The sequence below is a fragment of the Pseudophryne corroboree genome, chromosome 10, assembly GCF_028390025.1.
Source record: "Pseudophryne corroboree isolate aPseCor3 chromosome 10, aPseCor3.hap2, whole genome shotgun sequence".
NCBI classification, from domain to species: Eukaryota; Metazoa; Chordata; class Amphibia; order Anura; family Myobatrachidae; genus Pseudophryne; species Pseudophryne corroboree.
Genome location: NC_086453.1, coordinates 166045109 through 166068927, shown reverse-complemented (window position 1 = coordinate 166068927; position 23819 = coordinate 166045109).

The window sequence follows — 23819 nt, the reverse complement described above, 5'->3', positions numbered from 1 at the left end:
GTATATGAAATAATAAATATAAAAATAAAAAATAAAGGGTGAGTTTCTTAGACTCAGGAGAAACTGTTCTATCAAACAAACATATCTGGACAAAAGTAAAGAACTAACAGTCAGACTTCGGGAAAGGGGCTATAGCAACAATCTTATCAAATCGGCAAAGTATCATGCATCCCGGATTGAGAGAGAAACCCTTATCTTCCCACAAGATGAAGAGAAGACTGAATCTACGGTAGTGAGATACGTTACCAATTTCTGTCAGGAATGGAGAGAATTACAGACACTGGTCCAGAGACATTGGAAGGTCTTACTTATGGATGAGGACCTGCAGAAAGTTCTGGGAGATAGACCCTCCTTTAGCTGGAGAAGGGCCAGTAGCTTAAAGGACAAACTGGTAAAAAGCCACTTTGTCAGGAATCCGCCTCGTAAGACCCCACTGAAAGGTACATACCCATGTGGTAAATGTAAGGCCTGTACTCTTATCATCAGAAAGGATCAGATAAGGGATAGATTTGACAACAATATCAAACTGGAACAGTTTATCAACTGTGACACCATGGGAGTGGTATACTGTCTGGAATGTAGCTGTAATTTAAGGTACGTAGGTATGACAACCCGCGTACTTAAACAAAGAATCTTAGAGCATGTGGGCAACATTAGGAATGCCGCTTCGGATCTAGCCAAGCATAAAAAACTCACGTCAGTGGCTAGACATTTCATGAGATACCATGAGGGACAAACACAAGGATTGCAGGCCTTTGGCCTGGAACGTGTCAGACTTGGAACACGTGGTGGAGATTTGAGTAAAGAACTACTCCGGAAGGAAAGCAAGTGGACATACAGATTAAACACAGTGAGCCCTCATGGCTTGAACAAGATCATAAACTATAATGTCTTTTTATAGACATACTTTATGTGTGTTTAGTCATTTTAGGTCGACTCTTTTCCTGTCAACACCTAACTACACATATCTCTCCCAATCTCCAACATTAATTTAGTGTGTAACTCTGTATAACTATTTACCATATAGTTTTAATTCACAAACAATAGTGTAATCTCGTAAAAATATTTACTATATAGTTTTAATACACATACAATATCTCACTCTCTCAGGTATTTTATTTTGCCCGTGTTACTATCTTCCTCACGCGCAGTGGGCCTTAACATATACACCACATATTCTTCACAATCTTTTTATATATTATTTGAGTTTTCTATCCATTCTCTCTATACTTTCATTTGTGTTGTTAGGGTGCCACGGCTGTGGATGATTTAATGCTCAGAAAATGCATAATTTACAATCACATTGACAAAAGGTCTATATATTTTTATCCCATCATTTCTGTATCTGACGGGACCTGTATAATTATTTTTTTATATTATATAAGGGCCATTCGAGATATTTTATTTATATACAAATATATCCCTGATTTCCCTTATAGTGTTCCGCATTTTCAACATTATTACATCAGCAGTATTTTTTATTTATTTTTTATTTTTATTATTTCATATACTCTCTTAGGGAAATCTTTTTAAAAGAATTCCTTTTTCCAATCTTATATATTTACATATACTTTTTCACCGCCTTATAACTTACTGTTGTATTGTAACATTTTCATGTTATTGCCATTGTCTATTTATACTTTCACAAGAGGCATTTTTGGATACTAATGGATTGAATAATTAGTATGTCTTTTGAGAATTTTGTTCCCAATTGATAGGGAATGGGAGACTAATATTGACACCTGGACGTAATGCACACACCAGGTCTCATCAGGCACCAGCACAGGCTTAATTGATAGCCACACACCTTTGCTCCTGATTGGATATTACCTAGTTATAAACAACTCCAACACCCGGTTTCAGGGTGTCTCACTGAGGAAGCCAGAAAGCGAAACAGCTGTCTGAGGAGACTCAGTGCAGTGCAGCCAGAGCCGGAACCACACACCCTGATATCCACGCGCAATCTTAGGTACCTTTCCATTCGAGTAACAGCCGGCGGGTCCACATGGTGGGTAACGGATCCTGCAATACCCTGCGGCATCAGGACCGTTACTACCATTAGGGTCCCAGCACTGTTACCAAACTACTTTCTTCCTGGCACTATAGGCAAAAAAGAGGTACCGCTCACCTTGCATCAATGTATTTACACATGCAAGGAAGCAGCATACACTCATAAGGGGATTGGTGCTCTTTATTTCATCTTACTGATAACATGTATCTTTAAATCTCCCTTTTTTCAATGCTCTCTCATTGTCGCAAGGAGAACTCAGAGGACATCCTGCGCTGTTACATCAGGGTGCCCGTGGGTGATCTTTTCAAAAGCAGAAGCATTCTACCTGTTTCTAACCCTTAGGTGCAGATGGGACACGCTCATTCACTGTATTAATGCATGTCACACAGTGAACAGTAGCCACCCCACTACATCTATGATAGGAGTGCCTTTTTCTTCCCCTTTTCTGCAATCTGCAGCAGTTCATTTGCTCTTCACCTCTCTAACTCACCAATATGACACATGTGTCAGAGGATAGATTGGATATTTACCCTGGTTACATTGATTCCTGCATATTGAAATGATGGATATATATGAAGAGCAATAGATATATATATATATATATATTTTTTTTTTTTTGCTACAGCTTGTTTTTGAGGCATACAGTAGATACGTCTGCCCAGACAACTTCAATTAGTAATAGCCTGCCTGTACCTGAGATACGGATCAGGGTGTTTTTTATAGTGGATACTCGATACCAAAAAAATATTTACTAATATAAGGCTTACCGGTTTACTGCACTGAGAAAATTAACAGTATTTGCACTGTAACATTTACAAGATTATTATTATTATTTTTTGTTTATATTATGGATATTTATATCCTAGATCCTGAATAAATACTATGATTATTTCGCTACTACCTCTTTATAGGAACCAATGACATGCAATCTATGGGGAGACTGCACTTACTATGAAGTTTGAACACACACTAAACCATCATTGTTACTTATTTACTCTACGCCAGTATCATTTATTATGAGAGACTGAAGTATTGATGGTAAATCTATCTACAGTGTCTCTGTTTCCTGTGTTAGCCGACTATACCAGCCCACTATTTGTCTCCTTCTGTTAGGGGACTGTTAAGGCTAACTGTTGCAGGAACTAGTGTCAGTATTTATCATATTGGCCCTGACTGCGTCAGGCATATCTCCCCATGGCGTGTTCATACCACACGCAAACCTAGGTGTGGTTTTTTTGTCATTTTTTTGTTGTTTTCTATTGTTTTGTCATTTTTGTATTTATGTGTGTATGTTTTTGTCCCAGTCCTGGTTGGTGGCAACAGCTTTTAATGGTAATTAATAAAAGTTAGATTTTATGCAATATTTTTCAATGAGTGCCCCCCAAAAAACGAGAGTCTTTTCCTCTTTTTTTTTGGTATACTAGTGTTCACTCTCAGGGGTGCACCTCCACATGAGTTACTACTATAGTATCCTTCAATGAAGGATTAAATTCTAAACTACTGTGGTTTTTTCCAATTCATTCAGTGTCATATCATATTTCACCACCTGTGCTCAAGTTTCCCATATCCCCTTCCTCCCTCTACATTAATGATTACTGACATGTCATCTACTGTCACTTCATTTGATTCTCTCACCATTGAAAGAATGGTGGAGGATTATATGAGTGACCGCATCCAAGTAGGCACGTCAGACAGTCCATACGTATACTGGCAGGAAAAAGAGGCAATTTGGAGGCCCTTGCACAAACTGGCTTTATTCTACCTAAGTTGCCCTCCCTCCAGTGTGTACTCCGAAAGAGTGTTTAGTGCAGCCGCTCACCTTGTCAACAATCGGCGTACGAGGTTACTTCCAGAAAATGTGGAGAAGATGATGTTCATCAAAATGAATTATAATCAATTCCTCCGTGGAGACATTCACCAGCAGCAATTGCCTCCACAAAGTACACAGGGACCTGAGATGGTGGATTCCAGTGGGGACGAATTAATAATCTGTGAGGAGGGGGATGTACACATTGAAAGGGGTGAGGAATCAGAAGATGATGATGATGAGGTGGACATCTTGCCTCTGTAGATTCAGTTTGTGCAAGGAGAGATTGATTGATTGCTTCTTTTTTTGGTGGGGGCCCAAACCAACCAGTCATTTCAGTCACAGTCATGTGGCAGACCCTGTCGCTGAAATGATGGGTTCGTTAAAGTGTGCATGTCCTGTTTATACAACATAAGGGTGGGTGGGAGGGCCCAAGGACATTTCCATCTTGCACCTCTTTTTTTCTTTAATTTTTCTTTGCATCATGTGCTGTTTGGGGACAATTTTTTTGAAGTGCCCTCCTGCCTGACACTGCAGTGCCACTCCTAGATGGGCCAGGTGTTTGTGTCGGCCACTTGTGTCGCTTAGCTTAGCCATCCAGCGACCTCGGTGCAAATTTTAGGACTAAAAATAATATTGTGAGGTGTTCAGAATAGACTGGAAATGAGTGGAAATTATGGTTATTGAGGTTAATAATACTTTTGGATCAAAATGACCCCCAAATTCTATGATTTAAGCTGTTTTTTAGGGTTTTTTGAAAAAGCACCGAATCCAAAACACACCCGAATCCGACAAAAACTTTTCGGTGAGGTTTTGCCAAAACGCGTCCGAATCCAAAACACAGCCGCGGAACCAAATTCAAAACCAAAACACAAAACTCGAAAAATGTCCGGCGCACCTCACTATTTCCAAACACACAGTATGTCTATATGTCTGCCATATAATTCCATGGGTGCCCTGCCTGAACCTGCTCATCTCTAGTAGATATATCTTCTAGTGTGCACTGTGTACCCAGCGTTAGAGAGAGGTTCTTCTCAGTTATTTCATGTTAGGGACTCAATGAATGGCTCCAATTAGTCAACATTAATTTTGATTTATTAATGTTCCACATTTTGGGATTATTTACAAGATATGCATTTGTTGTACAGGGTTCTTTTCCTTTATTTTGTAAATGTTTTCTCCATAATAATTGTACAAAGTGAGGGCTGTCTAGGGTTATCGCAAGACCACTCGGTGGTAGAATGGAGTTTCAGTGATCATGCATTGCAAAATGAAATCTCAGCTTTCCATTGCACTGCAGCACTGGATGGGCCAAGAGCTCCTGTGATACACATAGTTACTGAATAAGGCCCAGTATGGAGTCTCATGGTGGCTTATTGCCAGGAAGCTGTCTGGCTTGCCAGGCTGAGGCATGCTGGTGGCACAGGGTTAGCATTGCTTCCTCCCACAGTCCTACTTGTAGTATGAAATGAGTTTGCACTGTGTTCAGACCTGATCGCAGCAGCAAATTTGTTAGCTAATGGGCATAACCATGTGCACTGCAGGTGGGGCAGATATAACATGTGCAGAGAGATTGACAGGAAGAGGATGTTTGTGGCTGGTAACTGCCCGTTTTCTGGGAGAGTCAGGAAAAACACAGGCATTTCCAAGCATTTTCAAGGAGGGTGTGTGATGTCAGCTCTGGCCCCAATCAGCCTGTCTATATCGTCCTGTTTGTAAGTCTTGGGCTATGCACACACTGCACAGACTGGAAAAATAATTTGATAATGAGTGAGTTCCGAATGGATCTGCAGATGTCTGCTGTCTGACGAAGTTTTCGCATGGCGTACACATGCATTCGCACACTTGCTTGGGGTAGGTTTTCATTCTCAATGGGTGGTGGATATCTGATCGCAGACCACTGCAAAAACACACAGCAGTGATCAGGTCTGAATTGGACCCATAATCTGAAATGCTGGCCAAGCAGAGGGGGTTTCCGTGGCAACCAGAAACCACCCACTGTTTGCTTAGGTACATTATTAAACACGATTGCTGCCATAGATCATTGAAAAACACAATTCTGTAAAACACGATTCTTAGTAAATTTGTTTTTGATCTTGAAAAACTGTAACGCATCCCAGTGATTTCATTTAAACTTGAACTAAAAATTAATCTAAGTAAATTTTATCCTTTGAGCAGTGGTTCTCAAACTGTGTACCGTGGCACCCTGGGGTGCCGTGAGACACTTGTTAGGTCCAGGACCAATTAAAATTATTTATGGTCAATGTAATAGGTATAACAGGGCTGCAACAAGGGGAGGGTGGCACTAAGGAGGCATGTGCCCCGGGTGCAGGATTTAAGGGGGTGTCGAGGAGAGCAGGTTTTTCATTTTGTTATTACCGGCAGTGTTGTGCTGCTTCAGTGAGACAGCAGATGGCTCCTGGGGCAGTGTCTCTGACCCACCTTCTGCCCGCAGCTGGCTGTGATGCTGTGCGGGTGAGATCCAGTACTTGCACCATGCAAGCTAAAGAAGCGAGCTGGTGGTGCTGTGTTTTTCAGCAGGCTATGATCCCGGTTGCCTGCCCAGCACCAACTGGTAAGCTGCCGGATACACACCATTAAGATGATTCGCTGCTCCAGGCTTTTGCTTGTTAACAGGTGCAGTCACCGATGTTACAGAAGGAGAGCGAATGGACAGAATAGGACAGGAGTGGGTTAAACCCCTCAGGCTGGGGGCGGACCAGGGAAAACATCAGTTTTTAGTGGCCTATGGGTGCAGAGGGTAGGGGTTGTCCCTGAGTTGTTGTAAGGGAGCTGGCAGTTAGGTCAGCCTCTTTTCTAGAAGATTTTCCCTCCCTCCCTCCCGTTAGTTTTGTTCTGTTGATGGTGGTTGTCATTGGGATTCGACGGTTACGGTGGTGGGAAAGAACAGATTATTACCTGTTGTTGGTTGAGTTTGCTAATTGTTTTGGGTGCACTCACCTTCGATAACTGTTATAATATCTGCTTGAACACATTAACCCACCCGGACGGGTGGGTAGTCAAGTGAGGGTTGAGTGAATACATTTGTTTAGTGTTTTAGTGTTGTGACTTTGCTGGGTTTGTATAGAGCTTTTGGCGTGGACCGTTACTGCCGTTCTTTCTGGCCACTATACTCTTAATTTCTTTACTCTACTTTATTAGATTTATTAGTTTACTACTTATAAATAAATAGCCATCAAGTTTTTCTGCCAAATTCAAGTCTCCGAGTCTTTATTTTAGATGTTAAGTATAATTGTTTGTTACTGAATGAGTTTAACTGGACGGCCCTCAGCCGTTAAGGGGTTTAATCAAGGGCTCACTTTGCTAGCTATCCACTTGACAACTGGACAAATTCCAACTCTCACCTACTACCACTACAGCAGCTTTGTGGTGAGCTTAAAGGCAGACTTTATTATAGGCACTGTGCCAACAGTTAGCAGTATCAACCTCTGCTTTGCCTCCCAGATGAGGAGATTTGGAGTAGCTTATAGGGGAATATAGTGTAGTGATGTAGTGTACCATACAGAGTATATAGTGTAGTAATGTATTGCAGTATATAGGGACATGTAGTGCACTGGTGTGGTGTAGCATATAAGGGGATATAGTATAGTGATGTAGTGTAGCTTATAGGGTATGTAGTACAGTGTATTTAGTGTAGAGATGTAGTTCAGTGTGTAGGGGATGTAGTAAAGAGATGTAGTGCAGTTGATTTGGGGCACCTAGGCGAATATTGTCCAATAGTATCTACTTCATTTTACATTTTTTTATAATCTGATTATTTTAGTCTGACAGGGTTTATTTGTTTTTTGTTAGAGGGGTGGGGGCGCCAAATTACTGCCTTGACCTGGGTGACGAAAATCCTAGTTTTGGCCCTGGCCAAAACCAGTGCTGGTGAATGCCAATCATAAGCTACTGTATGTGGACAAACAGAAGAAAATATTGTCCCTCACCCCACAGTTGACTCTAAGGATGACAAATAAACACAATCTACATACTGTACATTATGATCAAACATAGGCCGGTTATTCATCAAACATAGGCCGGTTATTCAAATACAGGGTTTTTCTATTTATTTTAACCACTTGCCTGGCATGGTCGCATCAGATGTGACCATGCCTGCAAGTGCTCTATCTACCTGGTCGCACAGGATGCGACCAGTCAGATAGAGAGTGTTAGCAGCGGCAGGGAAGATAAAGTTCCCTCCGCTGCTGTCAGAGGTACCGGAAGGGGGGTCTCCAGTGGATGCAGACAATGGCAGCCACTGGGGAGAGTAAATGAACCCTTAGAAGCCACCACCTGACCCCCCCCCCCCCTGCATTCCTGAAGGCTGTCCCGGCTTTCAAATTGAAAGCCACGATAGTCGCGATGTTCCCGATGTTCTGATGGTCGCGGTGTCCCCGATCGATGTTTGAAAAATATATTTAAAAAAAAAATGTTTTCTCTTTTTTTTTAACTAAAATCATTTGGAATAGGTTTATAGTCATGGGGGTATATTTACTAATATTCGTGTTTGAGTCAATTTCTGTTGCATTTAAACTAATTTTTTATCGGGTGCATTTTCATGCAACTTTTTGAATCTATATACGCTAATTTACGAAGCTGTCGAGTTATTGGTTTTCGTGTTTTCCGATGTCGTTAGTATTCGTGTTTTTTTTTGCTTAATTTTCGGCCGGGAATGACGTTTGCGTTCGCGTTTAGGTGTTTTTACATGATTTTTTCAAAGTACAACGCGGCAGTGTTTTTTCACAACCACGGCCGCATTTTCAGTTTTAGTTTCGATTTTGATCCTCGTTCGTGATTGGTTGTGTTTCCAATGTAGGAGTGTCTGTGCGCTACCATATAAATACGCCCCAAACCGTCGCACCTCGTGGGTTTAGTCAGTGGTGAGGAGGGAGGTTGTGCTGTGGAGGTCGGTGAGTAGTTTGGTGAGGAGTTTGTTTTGCGATTTCTGAGTGTAGTATTGTGTTTGAAAGTAGTCTTGTCATTCTTGTAGTCTTGTTTTTTTTTTGGTATTGTCTTATTTTTTGTCCTAGTTTTTTTTTTTGTTATAGTCCCTTGTCAGTGTGTGTGTGTGTGTGTGTTGTGCAGTGGAGGAGTGTGTTTGTCTTTTTATTTTTCTTTAAACACACAATTATGTGTGAGTCAGCGGTGGGTGAGGTGGAGGGTGTGAGTGAGGGGGAGGAGGCTGGGCAGGTTGAGGAGGTGAGTGAGAGTGACGTTAGTGAGGTGGAGGAGGTGGGTGAGGTTGCATCAGCAGCCTCAAGTGACAGTGATAGTGACAGTCGGACAGCTCCGCAGCCACGCACCACTACTAAGACTGGGCGGAATGTAAAATTTAGTTATGCAGAAAATGTGGCATTGGTGCGGGAGCTGATGAAGTATCAGCGGCAGCTAATTGGGCATGAGTCCGCCAAGGTGTCAACACGGAAGAAGACGGTGTTGTGGGCGAAAGTAGTTTCTGCTGTAAATAGTGAGGGGGTGGTCAAGCGGATGGAGGACACGTGCCACAAACGGTACTATGACATAAAGCGGCGTGTCAAGTCCAAAATGGCAAAGGAGGCGAAGTCGGCACGCAAAACCGGGGCTGGTCAGCCCTTTATTGCCAGATATCTGGACTATAAGGAGCCCATGCGGAGTTTAATACCTCCTGAAGTTGTGCAAGCAACCCATGTCCGGGATTCAGATCGGCCCAGGAAGGATGGTGATAATGTTTTTTTTTGTTTGTATGTTTTTTTGTGTTTGTTATTGTGTGTTATGTGATGTTGCACATTAATCCTATCTCCAAGTGTTTTTTTTTTTAAAGGAATTGATGCAATTTTTTAACACCAAAGTCAATGTTACATAGTTCTTTATGGTATGTCATGTTGTTTGATCAGATTTCCTCTTCCATGTGTTTGTTGGCTTGTTATGTCATTGAAGTGTACAGCAGTAATTGTGTCCTTTATCTTGTGATTAATTGTTATCGTTGTGTTTTTGGATGTATTTGACAAGTTATCCATGTGCCATGGTCACTACACAGTGGTTGACATGTTATAGGCTGTAGTAGTGCTAAGTCACTTTGCAGCCAGTTATACAGTATGTGTGATTTCACTGGTACAGAATGTATTCATGTTGAAGATGATTACATTTTTTTGGGCCCATTTAGAGGTTGTATTTGTACCCAGACTCAACCATGCTGACTTAGTGACATTACTATTATGTTTGTTGTGCTTTGTACTCAAAGTTTAACGTATGTATTTGTTGTTATGGTGCTAGTGTGTGCTTGTATTGACACATCAGTTACCAATTTCTCTATTATATTGTAAATTAATGACATTAGATGTTCAAATCTAGTTGTGTGTGTGTGTGTGTGTTTTGGCTTGTTAGAGTATGTATTTTGAATTGTGACAGATGTTTCTGTGCTGGTCATAATTTCCAGTGTAGCACTTTCCATATTGCATCTGTGTTTTCTCTTTTATTTTGTTTTTTTCACACATTAAACTGAGTCATTTTTTAAACTTGTAATGTTTATCAAAATAATGTTTTGCTTTAACAACAAAAGCATTACTAATGTTCAATTATGCATTATATCCTTCTTTTCAGTGTTGAAGAAAAGCTCTACTTCTCGTCCAGCAATCAGTCCCATGACATCTGAGGATGATGACGCTGCGGAAGCAGGTAAAGTGTCCATTGTAGTACAGGTTCACTTTGTAAAGGTATGGGCATACCAATTTTTTCCTTACAAATAATATGTCCCTCAACAGAAGTCTTAAGCAGCAGAAGGCGGCCGCCTGAACCCCTACAAAGAAGGACACATGTGCCAACAAAGAAAGTACGGTCTGATGGCCACTCCCAAACACAGCAGGCTACCCTGCCACGAAGATTGTCTGCAGTTTCTTTTGTACCACCACTGCAAATTTTGAACACACCTCCAAGATGCAAACCACACTCTCCTCATCTGGATGGTGAGTAAGAATCTGAAACCAAAAAATATATTAGTCATCTCTGAAAAATACTTTACATTCTTAAATAAGTCTACAAGCTGCTAAATCAGTCCGACTTACCAAGGTGGCTAAAACATCAAATGGAACCCAAGCCAAAATGCCTTGTCTACTTCCAGAAAAGATATGTATGTCCACTTCAGCCATAGAGTAGCAGATTGTCAATAAGGTGCTGCAACATAAACACATGTTTAAGCTTCTCAAATAGTACGGTTTGAAAACTCAGTTTAAGATGTGTGTTTTAACTTACATTGCCCCCAACATAGAAATAATTTGGTTAACACACTACAAAGCAAATCATTATGTGGTTAGTGGTGATTTTAAGAAGCAGTTTGTCTGATCTAACAAACAACTCATGTGCTTCCATTCACAATGAAGTAACCACACACATTTGCCAGAAACAGGCATATGTATCAATTCTGAGTGATGATGTTGCTATGCTGGATATATGAAAACAACATTTAAATGCCTCTGTCCCATGAATCTTGCTTTTGAACAATGTTTTAAAAAATATGGTTAACTAACATCTAAATTTTATCATCAACAGATTCTAGTACTGGTACCAGCATCCCTACGCAACCAACTCAACACAGTGACATGGAGGACACAATCACTCTACAAATGCAGCCAGTATTAGAAGGAAATAGCCCCAAGCACCTGTGAGTACACCACCACAGCAAAACACACCACCAACACAACACAGCCCAACAACACCATTATCACAAGTCCCTGATCAAGTATTTTGGGACAGTTGGGTTACACAGCAGGCCACTAATCAGGATTGCCTGCGTAGGCAGACCAAAATTTTTTCAAGCCTACCATCTCACCTCAGGAGAATCAGAAGAAATATCAGTCGCCAAAATAAACAAAACACCAGAATTGCTAATACCATGGAAATCATGCATGCAGACACTACACGTCATGGGCAACATGCAATGCATAATCAGAGCCGGATTAACAATGGGGCGGATGGAGCTGCAGTTCCAGGCCCCCCATTGAAAATAGGCCCAAGGAGACTGACAGTGGTGACAGGAAAAAATGTTTTCCTGTCACAAGCTGCTAGCGACCGCCATGCTAACCCCCGTCCCAGCGGCGGGCGGACTCAGGGTAGGGGACACCCAGGCATGTGTCGTCGCTCGTCCGCCCACTCCCCCCACTGTCGTTTATGAGATTTTAAATTTGCAGCAGTAGGCTCCTCCCCCGCACCAGCAGTAGTATCTTTCCCATGCATCTGAGGTTGAGGGTGTCCAAATCCCGCCTCCAGCTTTCCCGTAGTGGTTGGATGGACGAGGGGCGGGGGGGCAGCAGGTCAGGCTGCAAATATGTCAAAGGTGGCCATCCGCGGCCATATGTGCATGGCAGGCTGCGGACGGCACTCGTACCCGGCCGCTTTGTATTGCGGTCGAGCAGCTCCGCCTCCCTTTTCTCCCCTCTTCCTCTACAGCGTCACTTCAGGCCAGGCTGCTGGGGGAGCTACTGCAGGCGCAGCCTCAGCCTCAGTGGCTTTTATTAGGTAATGTTATTGTTTTCTGTGGGGAGATCACAGTGTGAAGTATACAGTGAAGTACTACGGTGATGTGGTTGAGAATATTGAAGGGGGTGGTTAGCAATGGGATGTGAATATTAGGGGGTGGGGGTTGCTATAAGAAGACAACATGGGGGGGAGGAGAGGAGAGGATGCTGTGCCCAGACCTGCCTGCACAGACGCTCTCACTCTGAGCCCCTACCAGATCTGTCCCCGCACCCTCTCCCTGTCCTCGGCCTTGCCAGACCTGTCCCAGCACCCTCACCCTGTCCCCTAGCACTACCACACCTGTACCCGCCCATACCTGTCCCAGCACCCTCACCCTGGCCAGACCTGTCCCAGCACTCTCACCTCTGCCCTACCAGACCTGTCCCCGCACCCTCTCCCTGTCCCCTACCAGACCTGTCCCCTACCAGACCTGTCCCTGAACCCTGTCCCCTACCAGACCTGTCCCTGAACCCTGTCCCCTACCAGACCTGTCCTCTCACCCTGTCCCTGACCAGACCTGTCCTCTCACCCTGTCCCTGACCAGACCTGTCCCAGCACCCTGTCCCCTACCAGACCTGTCCCTGCACCCTGTCCCTGAACAGACCTGTCCTCTCACCCTGTCCCTGACCAGACCTGTCCCAGCACCCTCACCTTCTCCCCTACCAGACCTGTCCTCGCACCCTCACCCTATCCCCTACCAGACCTGTCCTCTCACCCTGTCCCCTACCAGACCGCACCCTCACCCTGACCAGCCCTGTCCCAGCACCCTCACCTTGTCCCCTACCAGACCTGTCCCTGTCCCCTACCAGACCTGTCCCTGAACCCTGTCCCCTACCGGACCTGTCCCTGAACCCTGTCCCCTACCAGACCTGTCCCTGAACCCTGTCCCCTACCAGACCTGTCCCTGAACCCTGTCCCCTACCAGACCTGTCCCTGAACCCTGTCCCCTACCAGACCTGTCCCTGCACCCTGTCCCTGACCAGACCTGTCCCTGCACCCTCACCCTGTCCCCTACCAGACCTATCCCTTCACCCTGTCCCCTACCAGAACTTTCCTCGCACCCTGTCCCTGACCAGACCTGTCCCCGCACCCTCACCATATCCCCTACCAGACCTGTCCTCTCACCCTATCCCTGACCAGACCTGTCCCAGCACCCTCACCCTATCCCTGACCAGACCTGTCCCAGCACCCTCACCATATCCCTGACCATACCTGTCCCAGCACCCTCACCCTATCCCTGACCATACCTGTCCCAGTACCCTCACCATATCCCCTACCACCAGACCTGTCCTCTCACCCTACCTGTCCCTGAACCCTGTCCCCTACCAGACCTGTACCCGCACCCTGTCCCTGACCAGACCTGTCCCAGCACTCTCACCCTATCCCCTACCAGACCTGTCCTCGCACCGTGTCCCTGACCAGACCTGTCCCAGCACCCTCACCCTATCCCCTACCAGACCTGTCATCTCACCCTATCCCCTACCAGACCTTTCCGCTCACCCTGTCCCCTACCAGACCTGTCCATGCATCTCAGAGTAACATTATGAGATAACCATAGACCATCACCAGTCCACGTCCACAGTGGGGCCCACACACCATTGGACATGGCCCCTTCCCCCACCCGAAGCATTGGCCACACCCCCAACACCGGCACACATTAGGCCCCTCATGAATTTCAGCTCCAGGCCCATGTGTACCTTAATCTGGCACTGCGCATAATGTAAGAACAGCACAGACAACAGCAAAACTATATCAACATGTTAGAAAACAATCAAATGATAAATGAATCTATCACCAGAATTTTAGAAAATTATAATGCTGCAACACGTGAACTCAATGTCACCCTCACTAACCTCAATGAAACACTCAGATCCCAACACCAACAGCAACCAAGCTGCAGTTCAGGAACGAATACTCCAATTCTTTCGCCTGTGTTCTCATTAGTGATGAGCGGGTTCGGTTTCTCGGAAACCGAACCCCCCCCGAACTTCACCTTGTTTACACGGGTCCGAGGCATGTTCGAACCTTCCCGCCTTGCTCGGCTAACCCGAGCGTGCCCGAACGTCATCATCCCGCTGTCGGATTCTCGCGAGATTCGGATTCTATATAAGCAGCCGCACGTCGCCTCCATTTTCACTCGTGCATTGGAGATGATAGGGAGAGGACGTGGCTGGCGTCCTCTCCGTTTATTGTAGAAGACAGTTGATTGGTTGTTTATTGCTTAATTGTGGGGAGGATTGGGGAGCAGCTGTTAGGAGTACAGTGCAGAGTTTTGCTGATAAGTGACCACCAGTTTTTATCCGTTCTCTGCCTGAAAAAAAATGCTCCATACCATATCTGTGCTCAGTGTGCTGCATAATATATCTGTGCTGAATGCTCACACTGCTTAATTGTGGGGACTGGGGAGCAGCTATAGCAGGAGTACAGTGCAGAGTTTTGCTGACAGTGACCACCAGTATACGTTGTCTGCCTGAAAAACACTTCATATCTGTGCTCAGTGTGCTGCTTTATTGTGGGGACTGGGGACCACAAGTATAATTAATATTATATAGGAGGAGTACAGTGCAGAGTGCACTGCTGTACCTACCTCTGTGTCGTCACTCCTCATCCATTAAGTATAGTATCCATCTACATTCTATACCTGTGGTGCATTTTAGTTTTGCAGTTGCTGACAGTGTCCACCAGTATACTATATATAGCAGTACGGTAGGCCACTGCTGTACCTACCTCTGTGTCGTCACTCGTCATCCATTAAGTATACTATCCATCTACATTCTATACCTGTGGTGCATTTTAGTTGTGCGCAGTATATATAGTAGTAGGCCATTGCTATTGATACTGGCATATAATTCCACACATTAAAATATGGAGAACAAAAATGTGGAGGTTAAAATAGGGAAAGATCAAGATCCACTTCCACCTCGTGCTGAAGCTGCTGCCACTAGTCATGGCCGAGACGATGAAATGCCATCAACGTCATCTGCCAAGGCCGATGCCCAATGTCATAGTAGAGAACATGTAAAGTCCAAAACACAAAAGTTCAGTAAAATTACCCAAAAATCAAAATTAAAAGTGTCTGAGGAGAAGCGTAAACTTGCCAATATGCCATTTACGACACGGAGTGGCAAGGAACGGCTGAGGCCCTGGCCTATGTTCATGGCTAGTGGTTCAGCTTCACATGAGGATGGAAGCACTCATCCTCTCGCTAGAAAAAAGAAAAGACTTAAGCTGGCAAAAGCACAGCAAAGAACTGTGCGTTCTTCGAAATCACAAATCCCCAAGGAGAGTCCAATTGTGTCGGTTGCGATGCCTGACCTTCCCAACACTGGACGGAAGAGCTTGCGCCTTCCACCATTTGCACGCCCCCTGCAAGTGCTGGAAGGAGCACCCGCAGTCCAGTTCCTGATAGTCAAATTGAAGATGTCCCTGTTGAAGTACACCAGGATGAGGATATGGGTGTTGTAAGGCGCTGGGGAGGAAATTGACAAGGAGGATTCTGATGGTGAGGTGGTTTGTTTAAGTCAGGCACCCGGGGAGACACCTGTTGTCCGTGGGAGGAATATGGCCATTGACATGCCTGGTCAAAATAAAATAAAAATCAGCTCTTCTGTGTGGAATTATTTCAACACAAATGCGGACAACAGGTGTCAAGCTGTGTGTTGCCTTTGTCAAGCTGTAATAAGTAGGGGTAAGGACGTTAACCACTTCAGAACATCCTCCCTTATACGTCACCTGCAGCGCATTCATCATAAGTCAGTGACAAGTTCAAAAACTTTGGGTGACAGCGGAAGCAGTCCACTGACCACTAAATCCCTTCCTCTTGTAACCAAGCTCCTGCAAACCACACCACCAACTCCCTCAGTGTCAATTTCCTCCTTACCCAGGAAAGCCAATAGTCCTGCAGGCCATGTCACTGGCAAGTCTGACGAGTCCTCTCCTGCCTGGGATTTCTCCGATGCATCCTTGAGTGTAACGCCTACTGCTGCTGGTGCTGCTGTTGTTGCTGCTGTGAGTCGATCGTCATCCCAGAGGGCAAGACGGAAGACCACTTGTACTACTTCTAGTAAGCAATTGACTGTCCAGCAGTCCTTTGCGAGGAAGATAAAATATCACAGCAGTCATCCTGCTGCAAAGCAGATAACTCAGGCCTTGGCAGCCTGGGCGGTGAGAAACGTGAATCCGGTATCCATTGTTAATTCAGAGCCAACTATAGACTTGATTGAGGTACTGTGTCCCCGGTACCAAATACCATCTAGGTTCCATTTCTCTAGGCAGGCGATACCGAAAATGTACACAGACCTCAGAAAAAGAGTCACCAGTGTCCTAAAAAATGCAGTTGTACCCAAGGTCCACTTAACCACGGACATGTGGACAAGTGGAGCAGGGCAGACTCAGGACTATATGACTATGACAGCCCACTGGGTAGATGTATTGCCTCCCGCTGCAAGAACAGCAGCGGCGGCACCAGTAGCAGCATCTCGCAAACGCCAACTCGTTCCTAGGCAGGCTACGCTTTGTATCACCGCTTTCCAGAATAGGCACACAGCTGAAAACCTCTTACGGCAACTGAGGAAGATCATCGCAGAATGGCTTACCCCAATTGGACTCTCCTGGGGATTTGTGACATCGGACAACGCCAGCAATTGTGCGTGCATTACATCTGGGCAAATTCCATCACGTCCCATGTTTTGCACATACCTTGAATTTTGTGGTGCAGAATTATTTAAAAAACGACAGGGGCGTGCAAGAGATGCTGTCGGTGGCCCGAAGAATTGCGGGCCACTTTCGGCATTCAGGCACCGCGTACAGAAGACTGGAGCACCACCAAACATCCCTGAACCTGCCCTGCCATCATCTGAAGCAAGAGGTGGTAACGGGGTGGAATTCAACCCTCTATATGCTTCAGAGGATGGAGGAGCAGCAAAAGGCCATTCAAGCCTATACATCTGGCCACGATATAGGCAAAGGAGGTGGAATGCACCTGTCTCAAGCGCAGTGGAGAATGATTTCAACGTTGTGCAAGGTTCTGCAACCTTTTGAACTTGCCACACGTGAAGTCAGTTCAGACACTGCCAGCCTGAGTCAAGTTATTCCCCTCATCAGGCTTTTGCAGAAGAAGCTGGAGACATTGAAGGAGGAGCTAAAACAGAGCGATTCCGCTAGGCATGTGGGACTTGTGGATGGAGCCCTTAATTTGCTTAACCAGGATTCACGGGTGGTCAATCTGTTGAAATCAGAGCACTACAGTTTGGCCACCGTGCTCGATCCTAGATTTAACCTACGTTGTATCTCTCTTTCCGGCAGACACAAGTCTGCAGAGGTTCAAAGACCTGCTGGTGAGAAAATTGTCAAGTCAAGCGGAACGTGACCCGTCTCCATCTACTCCTTCACATTCTCCCGCAACTGGGGGTGCTAGGAAAAGGATAAGGATAAGAATTCCGAGCCCACCCGCTGGCGGTGATGCAGGGCAGTCTGGAGTGAGTGCTGACATCTGGTCCGGACTGAAGGACCTGCCAACGATTACTGACATTACTGACATGTCGTCTACTGTCACTTCATATGATTCTGTCACCATTGAAAGAATGGTGGAGGATTATATGAGTGACCGCATCCAAGTAGGCACGTCAGACAGTCCGTACGTATACTGGCAGGAAAAATAGACAATTTGGAGGCCCTTGCACAAACTGGCTTTATTCTACCTAAGTTGCCCTCCCTCCAGTGTGTACTCCGAAAGAGTGTTTAGTGCAGCGGCTCACCTTGTCAGCAATCGGCGTACGAGGTTACTTAAAGAAAATGTGGAGAAGATGATGTTCATTAAAATGAATTATAATCAATTCCTCCGTGGAGACATTCACCAGCAGCAATTGCCTCCAGAAAGTACACGGGGACCTGAGATGGTGGATTCCAGTGGGGACAAATTAATAATCTGTGAGGAGGGGGATGTACACAGTGAAAGGGGTGAGGAATCGGAGGATGATGATGAGGTGGACATCTTGCCTCTGTAGAGCCAGTTTGTGCAAGGAGAGATTGATTGCTTCTTTTTTGGTGGGGGCCCAAACCAACCAGTCATTTCAGTCATAGTCGTGTGGCAGACCCTGTCACTGAAATGATGGGTTCGTTAAAGTGTGCATGTCCTGTTTATACAACATAAGGGTGGGTGGGAGGGCCCAAGGACAATTCCATCTTGCACCTCTTTTTTCTTTCATTTTTCTTTGCATCATGTGCTGTTTGGGGACAATTTTTTTGAAGGGCCATTCTGCCTGACACTGCAGTGCCACTCCTAGATGGGCCAGGTGTTTGTGTCGGCCACTTGTGTCACTTAGCTTAGCCATCCAGCGACCTCGGTGCAAATTTTAGGACTAAAAATAATATTGTGAGGTGTTCAGAATAGACTGGAAATGAGTGGAAATTATGGTTATTGAGGTTAATAATACTATGGGATCAAAATGACCCCCAAATTCTATGATTTAAGCTGTTTTTTAGGGTTTTTTGAAAAAAACACCCGAATCCAAAACACACCAGAATCCGCCAAAAAAATTTCGGTGAGGTTTTGCCAAAACGCGTCCGAATACAAAACACGGCCGCGGAACCGAACCCAAAACCAAAACACAAAACCCGAAAAATTTCCGGTGCACATCACTAGTTCTCACCACCAAGGCGCTCCACCAGAGCACGCCAACACGACAGTGGCAAAGGCAAAGGCCAGTCCAACCAGCCAGCCCAAAAAAAATAAACATTACACATCACAAATTCTGTTATGAGAGGAAAAGAAACTGAATTAGTAATTGTTTTTTTCTGCATATATATACACCACTTTGCACCTTGCACATTTTTTACACTTCATTCATTAGCAATGTAAAAAACTGTTTGCAAATATTCTTAAACTGTTTTTTTATTTTAGGTGAGGAGGGAAATGTTCTTTGAGCTGCACATTGATCTTAGCCTGCAGAATTGTGACCAGTATATTTGATTCCAATAATGATTCTTTCTAGATTCCAATCAATCTAAGCTCATGCAGCCATACTAATTGGCAGCCACCCATATTAATCCATGACAAATACAACAAACATTGTGAATATTATATACTGGACATGTCACTAATAACACTATTGTGTGTGTAAATATTGTCCTTCAATTTTAGAATACACATTTGAACATTATGGTTCAAAATGAAGGACATTACTGTTCTAACATTTTTGCATGTGGTAAAAAGAATAATTGTGAATCGGAAACACGAGGCACAACCAAAGAATTTTTTTTTTTTTTTAAACAAACATGAAAGTGGGTAATAATATGTTGTAAACTGTGTATTGTGTTCAAAAACAAAGTTTTCTTCAGCAAAACCAAACAAATATTTTTTTTGGATGAGACTACGTTTGTGTTCCTTAAATCAAATGGTACACCACACATAGGGACACATGTATGCAGCAAGGCTAAGTTAATACATGTGTTTAAGTGTTGCATTAGTAAGTAACACACATTTCGAAAGTAAATGACATCATAATTTTTTTACCAGGTCTTTAATATTCATTAAAGTAATTCACATTTTAAGTTTATAAATATTGAACCCCAATTCAGACATGTGACTCTGATTCTGATGTGTGGCCAATTTCAAACAACACAATACACATGCTCCTTTTAAAAAACATATAGCAAGGGTATGATTGTATGTCTAAAGGAGATAGACACATTCTGAGTAAAGGTTTTTAACAGATAGATTTTCTGACCAAATTTAGCCTTACACAATAAATGAAAGATGCAAAACATACTTACCTTAAAAATGTGCATTTATGAGGTGTTGCATTACCTGCCTCGCTACATCTGTACTCCAAGTGTCGCCAGGTGACTCTAATTCCTCTGCTTGCTGGCTGCTTTCTTCATCCTCCTCGCCATCATCAACATGTGGCAGATCTTGTTGCAAACACGTTATGAAGACAGCAGCAGCAGAACACAATTTGAATCACCTTCAAGGGACTATACAACAAAAGCCCAGCAGACTTATCCAAACACCGAAACCTCACTTTCAGCACCCCAAAACATATTTCTATCACATTCCGTGTGGACTTATGTGCATTATTGTAATTGTGTTCAGCAGGGGAATCAGGTTGGGACAATGGAGTTAGAAGCCAGGAGAAACAGCCATATCCTCCATAACCTGAAAGACAACATATATAGTAACGTACTTCATGTTAACATACAACAACACATAAGTAACAGTGCTTTTTCATTTAGTATACCAAGCCCAAATCAATTCAAATAACATAGCCAGCAGCCATCCATCTGGCATTTATCCATCCTCAAACTTATCAAAGAGGGATGACTGACTGAGGATGAAGGAGTCATGGCAGCCCCCAGGGTTACCAGCAACAACACTCATTATTTTTAGATTTGCATCACAAACCACCTGCACATTTGTTGAGTGGTCTAGATGACGATTTGTATAGATGTGCTGCCTGCTCCTAGGTGGTCTCAGCTGAATGTGTGTGCAATTGATGGCTCCCTGCACATTGGGCATGCCAGCAAGCTCATAGAAAGCTACCCTGATGGCATGCCACTGAGACTCTTGGGTAGGGAAGCAGATTGAGGTATCGATGTGGGGCTGCAAAACATCCAACACCTGTGTGTATATTTGTTTAAAAAAATGATTTAATGACATAACATCATCCCTGGACACTGAGAGAAATTATAATATCAAAGAAACAGAGGAGGTTGTTAGGTATACGTCACCTGTGTCAGTATTCTTGAAAAGGTGGGCTGTGAGATTCCAATGACATCCCCAGACACAGCCTGAAAGCTCCCAATAGCCATAAAGTGCAACACAGCCAGGAGTTTGTGCAGGCCTGAGAGGGCGAGAGCGTGCTGTCTCTGGGTCTAGGCCCAGTTTGACAAGGTCATACAGATGGAAAATGTTGTTACGATTTAGATGGAACATCTGCATGGCCCTGTCATCGGACAATGCGTTCAAGTATAAATGCCCCCTAAAAAAAGAGGCCTATGCAACCTCCGCAGTACCTGCACAACCTGCTGACCATGATCAGTTTCTTGGCCCTGGTTACTTACAGGCTGATGTCTGAGCCTGAGGAATCCCACAGCACACAAAAGATCACTGCACCATACTCCAGCAGCCATTTCTGCTGAGTGTAGGTTGTTTTACTTGGGCCTAAGTTCCTATTATAGGCATCCTATTTCAAATGTGATTGATTTTTGAGTTGTAAACACGCCTGAAAAAAGCAGGTCTATTTTTTTGCTGCTTTTTTTTACGAATTGCAAAAAAATACAGCCGCAATTGAGCAAGCAGAGACTAACACCAAAATACGAATGAATAGTAAATTACCGTGTTGTATGAACAAACACCAATGGTCTATTCATTCGTATTTCTTAACCGTGAAAACCATTACAAATTGCACCAACACTGCCGAGATTTGTGCTTGGTAAATTCCCATGTTGGGACTTAGAAAAAAACCCACAAATCGGACAAACGGACAAACACGAAATTTTAGTAAATATACCCCATGTTCTTCACTTAAGTCACTCATAAAAAAACCCGACAATTTCGGAGCGGTTTCAGCGAAATAAATCGTCAGTTAAGTGGTTAAGGAAGTTGCATTTGAGAATTAACATGGAACTACAGTCTCTATTTCAGGTCAAATCAAGCTCATATACATTATTTATTATTTATTAACAGTTTCTTATATAGTGCAGCAAATTCTGTTGCACTTTACAAATAGACACAATTAGAAGTCAAAACTAGTGATGTGCACCAGAAATTTTTCAGGTTTTGGTTTTGGATTCGGTTACGTGGCCGTGTTTTGGATTCGGACGCGTTTTGGCAAAACCTCCCTTAAAATTTTTTGACGGATTCGGGTGTGTTTTGGATTCGGGTGTTTTTTTTCAAAAACCCCTCAAAAACAGCTTAAATCATAGAATTTGGGGGTAATTTTGATCCTATACTATTACTAACCTCAATAACCATAATTTCCACTCATTTCCAGTCTATTCGGAACACCTCACACCTCACAATATTATTTGTAATCCTAAAATTTGCACCAAGGTCGCTGGATGACAAAGCTAAGCGACCCAAATGGCCGGCACAAACACCTGGCTCATCTAGGCGTGGCACTGCAGTGTCAGACAGGATGGCACTTAAAAAAATTGTCCCCAAACATCACATGATGCAAAGATAAATGAAAGAAAAAAGAGGTGCGAGATGGAATTGTCCTTGGGCCCTCCCACCCACCCCTATGTTGTATAAACAGGACATGCACACTTTAACAAACCCATCATTTCAGCGACAGGGTCTGCCACACGGCTGTGGCTGAATTAACTGGTTGGTTTGGGCCCCCACCAAAAAAGAAGCAATCAATCTTTCCTTGCACAAACTGGCTCTACAGAGGCAAGATGTCCACCTCCTCCTCATCGTCCAATTCCTCACCCCTTTCACTGTGTACAACCCCCTCCTCACAGAGTATTAATTCGTCCCCACTGGAATCCACCATCTCAGGTCCCTGTGTACTTTCTGGAGGCAATTGATAGTGAATGTCACCACAGAGGAATTGATTATAATTAATTTTGATGAACATCATCTTCTCCACATTTTCTGGAAGTAACCTCCTACGTCGATCGCTGAGAAGGTTACCAGCTGCACTAAACACTCTTTTGGAGTACACACTGGAGGGGGGGCAACTTAGATAAAATAAAGTCAGTTTGTGCAAGGGCCTCCAAATTGCCTCTTTTTCCTGCCAGTATACGTACGGACTGTCTGACATGCCTACAGTGATGCTGTCACTCATATAATCCTCCACCATTCTTTCAATGGTGACAGAATCATATGCAGTGACAGTAGACGACATGTCAGTAATCATTGGTAGGCCCTTCAGTCCAGACCAGATGTCAGCTATCGCTCCTGACTGCCCTGCATCACTGCCAGCGGGTGGTTTTGGAAATTTTATCCTTTTCCTGGCAGCTCCAGTGGCGGGAGAAAATGAAGCAGTCACCTGTGTTGGGAAGGTCAGGCATCGCAACCGACACAATTGGACTCTCCTTGGGGATTTGTGATTTAGAAGAATGCACAGTTCTTTGCTGTGCTTTTGCCAGCTTAACTCTATTCAATTTTCTAGCGGGAAGATGAGTGCTTCCATCCTCATGTGAAGCTGACCCACTAGTCATGAAGAACATAGGAGAGGGCCTTAGCCGTTCCTTGCCACTCCATGTCGTAAATGGCATATTGGCAAGTTTACGCTTCTCCTCAGACGCTTTTAATTTACATTTTTGGGTCATTTTACTGAACTTTTGTTTTTTTTATTTTACATGCTCTCTACTATGACATTGGGCATCGGCCTTGGCAGACGACGTTGATGGCATTTCATCGTCTCTGCCATTACTTGTGGCAGCAGCTTCAGCACTAGGTGGAAGTGGATCTTGATCTTTCCTTATTTTACCCTCCACATTTTTGTTCTCCATTTTTTAATGTGTGGAATTATATGCCAGTAATATATCTGGAATTAGACG